The 12,921-nt window shown below is 42.3% G+C and overlaps 1 protein-coding gene and 1 long non-coding RNA gene across 2 annotated transcripts in view; both read left to right on the forward strand.

Moving 5' to 3' along the window:
* chlsn (cholesin) overlaps window positions 1-12,921 on the forward strand; it is a 129,552-nt gene that overhangs the window by 80,106 nt on the left and 36,525 nt on the right. The window lies entirely within an intron of this gene.
* Window positions 108-1,896, forward strand: LOC148645119 (uncharacterized). Its single transcript, XR_015928486.1, has 2 exons — window positions 108-291; window positions 1,007-1,896. It is a non-coding gene; the product is annotated as an uncharacterized LOC148645119 (long non-coding RNA).

Genomic DNA, 12,921 nt, shown 5'->3' on the forward strand with positions numbered 1-12,921 from the left:
CTCCCGCTCCCTCAATCAGCGAGCCCGCAGGGGCCCCGGGCCTCTCTCATTGGGCGAGCCCAGGAAGCAGGGGGTGGCGACGGGGAGTTCCAGCCAGCAAGCGAAAAAAAAAAAAGTACCCTAACAAAATCCTGGTACTAAGTGTCTTTGACAGCGGGGTTAGGGGTTAGTAATCCCGAAGCCTCCATCAATCCTCGGGATCCTGACGCTCACGCTGACAGGAAAGTGCGGCTTCGCTGTGCCGCAGGTGTCTTGACAGTTTTCCGTTTTCTCCCCTTCCGAGACCGGGCGGTATGTTATTGTAACGCATACTTACATGATGTTTTTTTTTTTATGTATACCCCCTCCTAAACTCCGGCCAATCCTTCAAAAGCGGCTTCTTAAGAAGGCTGAAGCGCTTCACCCCGTAATATGATATAAATCACGCCTGCTGAGTCATCTCTTTTGCGGGTTGCTGGTGGTTGTAGGGGGTGATTTTCCGTTTCAAAACAGAAAGCGCTCTAGATGAATACAGCTCTTGTTTACGCTGTAAATTAAAATTCCTTATGATGCCGCTGCTCGGCCCGTTTGAGTTATGGAAGTGCTGTAAGATGATACTGTGACCGAGCCCTCACGGGGGACCGGCGTTTCCCTTGCACGTACTGTACAGCTGTGTGGTATTAGGAATCCCTTTTCCAGTAATTTTAAAAATTACTGTAATGTTCGTGCACACAATAACGGGACTTTCCCTTAAACATGCAGGAAGTTAAGCAATATGTATTGTACAGTCCTGTTCACGTTTATCACTACATAGCCCGGGGTCAGGTACTTTAATAAACCCATATAAACGAGCGCACAATGTGATCTATTTTATCAAAATTGGAAGCCAGCATTTTCCTAAATGAATTTAAAATACATTTTTGTTTATATTTCAGTTTTGTGGAGCTTAATTGTTCCTTTCTATATCTAGAAAAGTAGAAAATATCTGCTGTCTATATCTAAAAAAGCAATGGGCTGTTTTTTCTAGGAAAAGAAGAAAAACATGCTCTTTAAATTGCCATGGACTGAATCCCGAAGAGAAGAATTTCAAAATTGTGAATGAAACAGATGCTGCCCCCTACTGAAAACATTGCTAAACGTGGAGCACACCAGTGTTGGCTGTAAAAGGACCTTCAGTACATACTGTATACAGAATGATTTCCAGTTTTATTTTTCTGGCTTAAAATGATTTGCTTTTGCAGAATGATTTCCAGTTGAATTGTTCTGGTGCGCACCCATTGTGTGGAACAAAGTAGCATTAAGAAATGTTTTTATGTGCTGAATGTATTTTATTTGGTTTGCATTTACCTTGCAGACTCTACAGAGATACCCCAGAAATCTAAACTACAGTATGAGCAATGTTGGTGTGCTTCACGCAGAAGCTTTTACGAGATGCAATTGTGTCAGCTTATCTTTCCTGTCAGTTTTGCATTGTTGTTCATGTTTCCGAATGGGCTCCTGATAGATCTGCCACAAGCCCGAGGTAGTCTGGGTGAAAGTGGAAGTTGTTTTGGCAGAGGTCTGTCAGACAAGCAGACAGCCTGACCTGGCCTTTTTAACACCGGAGAGGTTAAGGGGCCGACGAGCCAAAATAATTCCTGCCCTGGTCTTCGTAATGTCAGGAGGTTTGGAAAACGTGTCTCGTCTTCTTGAAGTTATCAAAACAAACAGCAGGTGCTGAATGAAGGGAATTTACATTTTGCTAAGAAGATTAAGGATTACAGAATATCCAACTGTAAACACTTGACTGATTATGACCTACTTATTACAATCCAGTCTCTCCATTGGTTCTGTAATGCAGACTGTTATAAACACAATTGCTGGTATAGGAAGTCTCCATACCTGATCAATAGAAATAAAGCTGAAATATTTTAAAAACATGAGCTGGTCATTTTTATCTTAAGTCCCACAGTTTGAGATTCTTCAGTCACCATGCATCTTTTTCTGACTCAGATCCAACATTTTCTTAGGTTTGATTACCTACATCATATTTAGGGGAAAAATGGAGATAGATTGTAAGGGAACTATTTTATTGTTTGTTCTTTACCTAATTAGAATCTGCTCAGTTTCCAGGGTGTCTAAATAAACTCTTCTTTAACTGGTACAGTTAATTTTAGATTAATTTATATGTTTAATTTGGTGATGTGTGCTATTTTCTACCCCACTGCAATCGGTTCTTGATTTTAATTTAGCTTCAAAATTAGCAGCGTTACATATACAATCAGATCTGATTTTTTGTTTTGTTTTCGGCCTGTGAAAAAAGTTTTTGAAATTCAAAATCCAGTTTCTGCCATGGTACCAGTTACGAGAACATAGCCCCTGTGGTCTGTAATTTAATGGAAAGTTTTTAAAAATAATATTTTAGAAAGATGCATGAGAATAATAAGGTGCAGGCATACAGTAGACCTGGAATTTTGTTTCTAAATTCTATACACTTGAATGTGTTTATTCATGGTGTTTAAATCTTTTCTTGTTTTATGATCCATAAACAACAGTGTTTGGCAAAAAGACCTAATGTAGGTATTACTGGGAAACATTTTGTACATTTATGGATGGCATTCATAAATGTTTTTTTTTTCTAGAACCTTTCTTACTGTTGTATAATAATAATTGCTTCCACTTATATAGTGCTTTTCTGGACACTCCACTCAAAGCGCTTTACAGGTAATAGGGACTCCCCTCCACCACCAAAATCAGCTGACAAAGCAGAAAAGAAGGTTTTCACATGCAGGACTGCTGAGAGACCCTATCACCACAGTTGTTTTTGCATAGTGTAAAATATGTATGGTTTTCTAAAAGCCAGTTCACGATTCTCATCTTTGTTTCAGTAAAGTATTTTTCACAGTACCCAAGATCACCTCTCACTTAAAGAAAATTAATTTAGTCATGTTTTTCTAAAGTAAACCTGCTATGTCATATAATGGCTTTGACAGGATGAGTTCTATTAAGACAAATAAACCTTATTCTAAGAGCCTTATTGTTGGGTTGTGTGGGAATTGTCGTCAAGTCTCAAGACATAACTTTCTGCAGAAAATACACTTTTCTACGTAGAAAAAGTGTCTTTTCCATTGATTTTAATGTAGGAGGCTTTAAAAACATGCAGTTTAATTTCCTGCTGTGCTGCTTGACAGTGACCTAAATGACAGGACAACAAATGCTAATAGCTGTCTACTGACAGCACAAAGCCTGTGCTGTCTTTACCTAGCGTCTGGGCGTCTCTGTGTTGTTTCAGCATGAAAGCTGAGTATAGACACATTCCCAAAGATGATGAACAGCGTATGACCAGGCAATATGGACAGGATGCATGTTGGGGTGGGGGGGATTGTCGTGATGCCTGTCTAGCTTCTGTTTACTGTCTGCTCTGATTCTGGAGTAAGCTGATCAAAGCTGACCTCTCTGTACAGTAAAATGCAGAAGGAATTTTCTTTTTTTCAAAATTGTGCATTGTACCAGATCAGGGGTATCCAATCCAGAGCCCTGAGAAGTCACAGGCTCTGCCTAATATTTAAAGTCCAGCCTATAAATTATCAGTTTGTAAAGATTAGAAACACATGTGAGTTTTGGTCAATTTAATACAGCTAATTGTTTCAATTAAAAGAGGAATTTACAGCTATGATTTATTCTAGAGAACCTAACTAAGCTAACTCTCCAGTGGAAACAAAACACATTGCTCTTAGTATTAGAAATTGCAGGTATAAGGGTGACCCATCAAACCTTCTGGATTGTGGCTTTCCAGGCAGAGCTACGCCGTAGCCAGAGATTGGAGGGGCAGCGCCTCTTCAGGATGCACTGGGGAGGATGAGGCTACCCATTGATTTCTCTCCGTAAACAGGATACACTCGCTTAATGACTTAGTGATCTTCATCTGCCCTTTGAGAGATCTCTCGGCGTTTGTTTAGTAATGAGTCCCTTGGGGCACTGTTCTGTGATCTCACAATGGATATCCAAACGTGCCGAAGGACACAATTGTCCTTTATTAAATGGCTTAGTGCAGGACCTGCCCTCTGGTTTCGGCTTCTCCCAGCTCACAGTTTCACAGTGAGAGCTCCACTTTCCTCAACAGTACTCATTTAGCTGTTGCACTTTGTGGTAAAATAAAACATCAGAGACCAGGAGTGATGCCACAGGTTTTGCTATCACAAAATGATTTTCCAAGCCTGACTTTATTTATAAAAAGCCCTTTCCAGCCCAAGTACTTTGTATGTAGTGATAAAAAAAAACAATAAAAAGTAAATGAATAAACTTAAAAAATACAGGATAGAATGTAGGGCAATCATAGGTCCTGGTAAAAAGGTGAATTTTGGGTTTAAATATGAAGAGAGTCAAAGGAAGGGAAAACAAGGGAGCAGGGACAGAAAATGTCCGGTCACGTGCTTATCATTTACGGTCACAGTTATCGATTATTGAACCCTAGAAAGGTAAAAGCCAAACTGTCTAATAAAAAGTGCACTGCCAGTACACGACTTCAAGAATTGGTAAAATGATACTGGTTCAGCTGCAGCAAGTCAAATAATAGACTTATTCTCAGTTGCGCACAAAGTTGAAGACAAACTGATAGGCAGGAACAAACATTACTCAGACAGAACACTCCTGCTTTCCAAGCTCAACAGAGGAAAATATTGCCCAGGTTTAAACATCAATCAGACAGTTCAGTATATTGATTAATCTGTGCATTGCTTCAGCCTTAATGGTAATCACGGAGCTTGGCACACAGGGTTTGTATAATAGGTACAAATACCAGCTTAGTGTTGATCCTCCTCAAAACATGAATAGGCTGTTTTGTGGTGAATTACCGCACGTAATTACTGGGTACAGAGGCTGTGTAAGTGTGGTTTCAGAAGAAAGCAGAAAGGGAGTCCAGAAGATGGTCATTTTCAATAAACTGCACAGTCATAATTTAAAACACTCAGTTGTACAATTTTCCATTTCAATATTTGTTGCTTGTTCAAGAGTTGTGCAATCTCCCATGTCAATCAGAGGTACATTACAGGGGTAATATGTGAAAAATGATACAGGTACATTTTTCTGCCAGTGCCAAACGAAGCATTTTTCTTTAACATCTTTTAGTCTGACAGCATCCCTTGACTTTGAAATCTTCTCCGTGTACAGTTCAGTAGGCGTTCAGTTTCACAAAGTGTTGCATAACAGGTGCTATATAACACAGAGACACTGGTTTCTGTCATGTTTATCAAGTTTCATAAACAAGGAGAATGTCGGGCATATCATTTTTTAAAAGTTCTTTCTGGAGTTAATCTTTAGGAAATCTGCACCTGGCTCTCTAATAGTTCAATAGCAGGTAAAGCTAAATTGGTCTATTTGCATGGTTGCTGGCTGTCCCTGGTTTTGTAGTGCTGGCAGCTGATGATTTGAATGGGGAAAGATGCAAATTGAAGATGTAGAGGTCACAGAGAAGCTGGAAAGCAGTCTTCTACCTGAGTTGTATCTGGTTGTGACTTCGCAATGCATGATGGATTTGTGTTATAGTTGTCATCATTTTTGCTCTCAGTTCAGCTAAGAGAACCCTTTTCAAGGCAGTGTTTCTCACCTTGCTCATGCATGGCTCTGATGATAAAATAAGATGACTTTATTAGCCATAGCTAATTTCTTTCATTAGGAATTTCTTTTTGCATACCCCAGCTTGCTCCCCATGAGGCACACAGACAGCTTGGGGTCAGAGTGCAGGGTCAGCCATTTACACGGCACCCCTGGAGCAGTTGGGGTTAAGGGCCTTGCTCAGGGGCCCAATGGAGTAGGATTCCTCTGCCGGTCATGGGATTTGAACCGGCAACCTTCCAGCCACAGGTGCAGATCCTTAGCCACAGTGCCACCACTCCGATTAAAGAGCAGACTTCACGCCTCAGGGCAGGGGACAGTCACATCTGGTTTCCTTTTTTATTTGGCCTACAAAAGAATTGCTTTCCCAGCACCTGCAGGGGTGCTGTCTGATGATGTTCTGACCTGTTGGAACCTATGGTATAAAAAGCAGTTAAAGGATAATCATTGTTTTATGAGAACATGTTCTGCTTTGAGCAGGAATTCCTGTGATTCATGAGGTGCTGTTTGTTATGATGGAAGGGAAGCTGGTAAGCCTAATGTGAAAAAAGTAAATGATGTCAGGAAATGGACATTCCGAATTGGTGATCTCGAGCCAGCTATGCTGTTTAAGGTCAAACTTAAGACTGATGGAGAGATCTCTGGAGTTGGAGAAAAATAGAGAGAAGTATGGAGAAATGGAGAGGAAGAGGAAGATTTTCTCTTACTCTTACTCTCTTATTGGTCGCTAAAGAACATTTGCAGCCACAAAATCCAAATGGGACAACTTTGCAGAGGAAATGTGGAAAACTCTTTTGGGAGTTAAAATGTTTCAAACTATGTTATGTTGCCATAGCTTGATTATAGGAAAACCGCAGTTCATCAGACAGAAGTTCTTTTACGACATTTTTGCAATGAAAGCAATACTTCAAAAAGACTCTGTATGTGGTTATACAAAGTAGAGTTTCTATTTTTGTGCCTCTACCGTGTCCAGGGAATTACTTCCTTACTTAGGAAGAGCAGGAATTGTTCTTTTTCATCTTGCAGTAGCTTGTTTTAAGCATCAAGCCTGTGTACATCCGTGGCAATCACTCAGAAGTGAAGAAAAAAGTTAGTTTCATTATTGAGTGTTTACGTCTCCTGGTGATGACTGCTCTGATTTTTAAGCAGCTGTATTTATTTCTCAGTTAAATTCACTCGTAAGAAACAGCTCAAGTGAGTTTCTGCATCTTCCAAAAAGTGAGCTAGCTGAATTGCAAATACCTCTTTCAGGGAAAGATAAGTCAGACGTTTTTAAAAAATGACTAAACCTCCTTTCTTAGGAGAAAAAGGTTTTGTCTACTCCAGTATCTTTACAAGATGACTGAGCTTAAATGCAGTTATTTCAAGTCTTCGTGCTTGTCGTCAGTTCTGGGTGCTGGAAAGGGAGTGTAAACATGGGGGTGTTGTGGGCCTCTTTGATGGGGGCGCATTGAAGCCTGTTGCTCTGGAAGAATCTTTCCTTCCGTCCTGAGTATGTTGTTGTGCGGCGATGCGTAAAGAGGCTCAACTGGAAGTCAAACCCAGTTGCTGTGGTAATCAGGCAGTGCAGCCTTGAGCTGTGAAATATGATGCCAGTGGTCATGAAGGAGTTTTCCATAACAGTTTGGTCCTCCCTTCTGAAATAATTCAGTCTTTTTGCATCGTTCCAATACAGAATTTTGGTGCTCTTCAGTTAAGTTAGAATAAGGTAGTGAAAATAATCCTCTATTCCACCCCACAGTAATTTAGGTTTTCTCAATGTGACATGAGACACAGAGCCTAAACTCCTAGACATGTTTGGCCAAAATTGTTGAGTTTGAGGGGGTGCATTTGGAGAGCTTCCACTCAGCACTGGAAGCACCTGCATTTTGACAGCAAGATGGTTTGGAGTTTGAGGCACCAGTGCTTAACTCTGTGTACTTTTCTAAATATGTTACAGGAAGCAGCAGGTAACTGACAGTTCAGAAGAGTTTCCTCCTGGAAATGTGGTGTGCCAGGCAAGTGCATCGTGTAACATCATGTAAGCACAGCCAAGAGTGTGAGCATGCCGCACTTGATACAGTGAACGCGAAGAAGGAAAAGGTTTCTCATGAGCGCTTAGGAACATGAGAGCTGAAGGTATTTCCTGTCAAGAATGATCAGAGACAAGCATGCTCTTTGATGCTCTCCGCTGGACTCGCCAGTCTGTGAGGGATAGGGATGACATGCACAGCTTGCAGCCCGTGTGTTTTCTTGTCACGAAGCATGAGAGCCCAAGGGCAGCATAGAGCAAGTACTTTGCTGCTTCTTCATGATCTGCAGTGCCCCTGCTCTGTGTGACATTCAGCCTAATTTTCTACAGATGCAGAGGACACGTTCTTGGTTATACACCGATTTAGTGCAGGACACTCTGATTCTCTGATTCCCAACAGGACAAGAGACAGGTGCAGTTTAATCAAAGGTAGGGTTCAGGCCCTCCTTACCCTTCTGAAGCATGAGTGTCAAGTTGTAGATGAACTTTAGTGTTCAGTAACAGGACAAGTAATTCGACATCGCATGATTATTGATTGTGGAATTCAGTTCATACCTATTTATAATGCCTGCAGTCTCATACCCTCTCTTGAAATATTCTCTTAGTTAGGGGTCAACACTACAGCTGAAATTAAGCACAAAACATGTGGCTTGTTCAGCCCTGATAGAGGAGATGTCTTTGAGGTCAGGTGTTTATTATAGCGCAGTATGGAAACCTTGAAAGTTGTGCATTTGTATCAGAGAAAAAATAAATAAATAGAATGTAATGATAATGTAATGATAATTTAAGGTGCAGAAGATTTATTGCAAATAGATGACTCGTGTGAAAGCAATTTAACTAAGACAGCAGTTTAATAATAGCTTGGTACCTTAGATGAGGCCTCCTGTTGTGTTCACTAATGAGGGCATAATATTATGGCAATATAACAGGATTCTAAGCTAATGCTGGTATGATATTTAAACAGTGTATTTCTGGCAAGTGGTTAAATGCATTGCAGCATTGTCTGTATTGAGCATTTTGTCATATTCCATCAAGGCTATCGCTTGTATTACATGGGTTCACTGTCCCTTTAAAGAAGTGAAGCATCTTCATTATTACATAATGTTTCATCAGCTATGTCGCAACAGAGGTGCAGAACAAGTTCGCTTAATTTCTCTCCTCTTTGGCAGATGTTATATTAATGACCCCAATGTCACCATTCATGTTCAGGAAGTGAATTCTGTTTGCATAACCATATGCCATGAATGTACTGAATTTTTTTTTATAGAAACCTTTAGCAATTTAGTGATCTTGTCCAGTAAAGCTCTTCCAAATTTGCACAGGAAGCTGCATTGTCAGCAACAGTGGAGGTCCTACAAATCTTTAACATTGTTTTAAATAAAGTCATGTCCAGATTTCCTTTAAACAGAACACTTTATTCTTGGCAGTTAGTTTTGACGTGACCAGACCATTTCCTGGGAAAACAAAATGTCCCGTTTTCTTTGTTTTGTTTTTGTTTGTTTTGTTCCTCTCCTTGGTGGTGCGCTGGTGCGGGGCTGCCTGGAAGAATTCAATGTTGTGATGCTCTGAAAACAATAGTCCTGAGTCACCTCCTATGGTGGCTGTGGAGTTCCCACACTGCGTAAGCTGTCACCGCTGCAGCTCCCAAGAGACGGAGTGACCCTGGCCTTCGGGGTTTCCTCTTGTCCTCGGACGTCGGTGCATCAACTCATTTCTCGGAGAGCAGCCGTCGGAGCGGAAGGCCGCGTTGGAGCCAGGGAGGCATTGGGCTCGGATTAAGACAAAGCCGTGGAAGAGTGTTGTGCAAGACCGGCGCGGTCGTGTTCTGCCGTTGAGAGATTTGCCGATAGCTTGGGGACTCGGACACTTTTTGCTGTCACGTTCTCCCGTTCAGTTTGCGCGCAGAGTGACATCTCCGATGTCGGCTTTTGACACACTTTGTGCTGCTGCCAAGGCATTTTAGTATTCTAGTTGTCGTTGGGTTTTTTTTTTCCCCTGGAGTCCCTTCGTTGGGAAGTGGGTCGGCAACCTGGATTACATGTGGGAGCCGATGCGTCTCGCCAGTGACGTGGGACCGGCCTCAACCCGACCCCGATTCCGGGATGGACCGAGATCCGGGAACAGAAGAGCCAGCCTCGTCCCGAGGGAAAAACACGAGGCCCGCGCTGGCTCACACAGGGGCTGGGGAAATCCCACCTGGCAGAGCGAGGATCAGGCGATCGGGTTTAAAGCCTCATTGGAAGGCTGAGCAGGACCGATGCACCTTTGCCTGCTTGCACTTCCAGAAAGTAATTGAGACCCCTGCTCGAATGCCACGGTAAAGCCTCACGAGTCATCCTACTTGGCAGGAAGGATGTTTCTTTGCAGTGAATGTGTCTTTAGGACAAATTATTGAGGAGGTTTCTGGCATGTAAAACCACACAGCGATCCAAGGGTTGAAGTGTTTTTGGCACATGGAGCGATCCTCAGTATAGCTGCCAGTCCCTGAATCCCTGCACTTGTGCGCCTTTCTCAGCCAGGCAGGTGCAGGCGGATGGGATGGTAGGAGTTTCAGTCAAAGCACAGGTGGATTCTAAAGAAGGAACCTCAAAAAATTAATTCCACAGTCTAGCATTTTTTCATAACAGGTTATCTTTAGTTCCACACTCTCAATTACTGATTTTCTTTGAGAGTCCTAATTGACAGGCACCTTTTCATGCTGAAGTATTAGTCTAGTTTTGTGCCCTGTATTTTTACATTTGGATTTGCTGATGAATTTTTGCTTCACAGCCTCTGTGTTTGGAATTGTCAGCTGTTCCTCAATTCATCTGACAGCTGTGACCCCAAGGCCACACTGAGAGGATGTGGGCGACACGTCCTCCTGCCACAACCAGTCACCACCTGACACTCGTTAGGCCTCCATAGTTCCTCACCGGAGACTTAGCATCCATTGGAGGAGCAGCATGTCATCCTCTCTTCACTCTAAGGTCCCAGGAGTCAAGGAGAAAGCTGGGCAGATCTTGTCTGACCCGAGCTCTTCCAGCCCTTGCTAGTGGTGCGTCAGTTTTCAGGCAGCATGGTCGTATTTGGCTAATGACAGGCCCGAGCTGGTGCCATGTGAACTCTAGAACGTATTTTGATTAATACAGCTTCTGCTTTAGCGCTACTCTCTGGAAGGCATTGAAAGGTGCATTTAATATTGGGAACAGGAGGCACTTCTTTAGACAAAGGGCTGTGGGGAATATACTATCCAGCCATGTCATTGAAGCTGATCTTCCCCCTGTCTTCTTTCAAGAAACAGCTGGATGAGATCTTTGGATTGGCTGAGTGGCCTCCTCTCATTTGTAACTTTACTTTCTTATGTTCTAATTCAGTTAAAGTGGACTCCTCTTAATGCAGTAAAGAATCCAGTTTGCATGAGAGAGTATGAACCAATTTTGGTTTACAGGTGTCTTTATATTTTTACTTAATTTCTATATTGTTAGGTCTCCTCCGTGCAGACAGTTGTACAGTATACACACATGTGCATTGTTTAATGTGCATCCAGCCATAATAATAATCTGTCCGCGGCATCACATTGAACAGATGACAGCAGCATTGCCACCACACTGCAGCTCTCAGCAAGTGCCCAGGCCGCGGTCACTTGTGGTTACATCACTCATTACTCGGTTCTGCTTTGAGCCTTTCCCAGAGCTCGGTAAAAGGAGAAATCCTGGAATAATCGTCTTTTGAGCAGTCGCCTCACTTGACTCACACAGCTGATGCTCTTAAGGAGCTTAAGCGATGTGAATTAAAGGCCTGGATTGACATTCCTTGCTTTTTGATTGGAAATAAGGCTGCCCTACAGATGTCATGTGTTTTATGTAATGCCACAGTGCAGAGCTTTCATAGTCACAGTGTGCAGAGTACTTTCACAGTCAGCTGACCTGCTGAGACAGCTACATGGGGAAGCGTGCACTATGGAGCAGTGAAAATTGGGTTCCCATAAAGCCCGGGAATATAAGGACTGACTGTGCACACCTTTCCACTTGAGTTTTTATATAGTGGGAATGCATCGCGCAAGACTCAGGATCCCCCTTTTGATGCATGTGTCATATTCCATGCAAGTGCGTTCCCAGTGATCCCACTTCTATGGATCCCAGAATCAGGGTGACCCCTTGTTATTATAACACTGTCTGAAGGGAAGCACCCTGTTCATCTTGCTAACCAGTTCTTCAAAATCATAATCCCATTTCATAAAGAAAAGCACCAGGCCCGGAAAAGGCCTTGTGCATCTGGGATACGATTGTGGGATTAGTGACAAATGAGGGGAGCTGTGCTCCACCCAGTATCCAGTTGCCCAGTGTGCACATATGGAGCAGCTGTATTTGTTCCGCAACCCATCTGCATCACGGATCGCATTGCACTGAGCTCTGATCAAGCTTGTACCACAAGTCGCAATTACAATTTTGTGTGTCGTGGTTTATTCAGTGACTGGATTGAATTAATTTTCCTTCAGGACATATTTAGACCTCTGATGGAGGCCTATTTAAACTTGATGAAAACTGCATTTTGCCATGCTTTTAAACTCTTGAGAGAACACCAGAGCCGTGCTCCCCTGTGATCTGGCATGTTTCATTATGTGTTGAAGACTTTATGAGCTGCATTTTGAAAAAAGAAAAATGCAATCCAGTAATTTTGTTAGCGGCAGCCTGTGGATTCTCCATCACGGGAGTTCTGCTGAATTCTGTCCGTGTAGCACTTCCAATCTCGAGGAAAGTGTTAAAGTATAGCAACAAAGTCATGCAGTTGGAAATGGAATCAAAATGCAAGTGCAAAAGGCTTGAAAGCTGTTTTCAAGAAAGTTTATTTTCCTTCAAATTGCATTATTGAAAATGAACAGAACATATCTGTTAATGAGAACAGATTCAATGTACATCCACAGGAAACCTTCCAGAACATAAATAATAGTTTTAAGAAGGGGGTTAATTTTGAAAAAAGCACTAAGTAACAGTTTAGTGAATGGGGCCCATTCTTCTCACAGATGGACATGTTTCAGATAGTCTGAAATCTGTTGATTTAAGACACCTGAGGCACCCCTGCACAGACAGCCCTCTAGTCCATAAGGAGGACGTTAGGCCGACTGGATTAATGCAAACTGAACTGTAACTCTTAGCAGTCATACTGTGGCTGAGGACCCTTCTCTTCCAGGCGAATTACAGCATGTTCTAGAGATCAGAGACCATGTAGCTGCCTGTGTAAATATCCTTCACAACCAAACCTGTTTGGTTTGTGGAGATAATCCAAAGCAAATATTGAGGAGGGGAGCCAGGAACACTCGCAAATAGTTACCATATGTGAGGCACGCTTAGACGCATAGA

This window comes from Lepisosteus platostomus, chromosome 19, assembly GCF_059453375.1.
Source record: "Lepisosteus platostomus isolate fLepPlt1 chromosome 19, fLepPlt1.hap1, whole genome shotgun sequence".
Classification (NCBI taxonomy): Eukaryota; Metazoa; Chordata; class Actinopteri; order Semionotiformes; family Lepisosteidae; genus Lepisosteus; species Lepisosteus platostomus.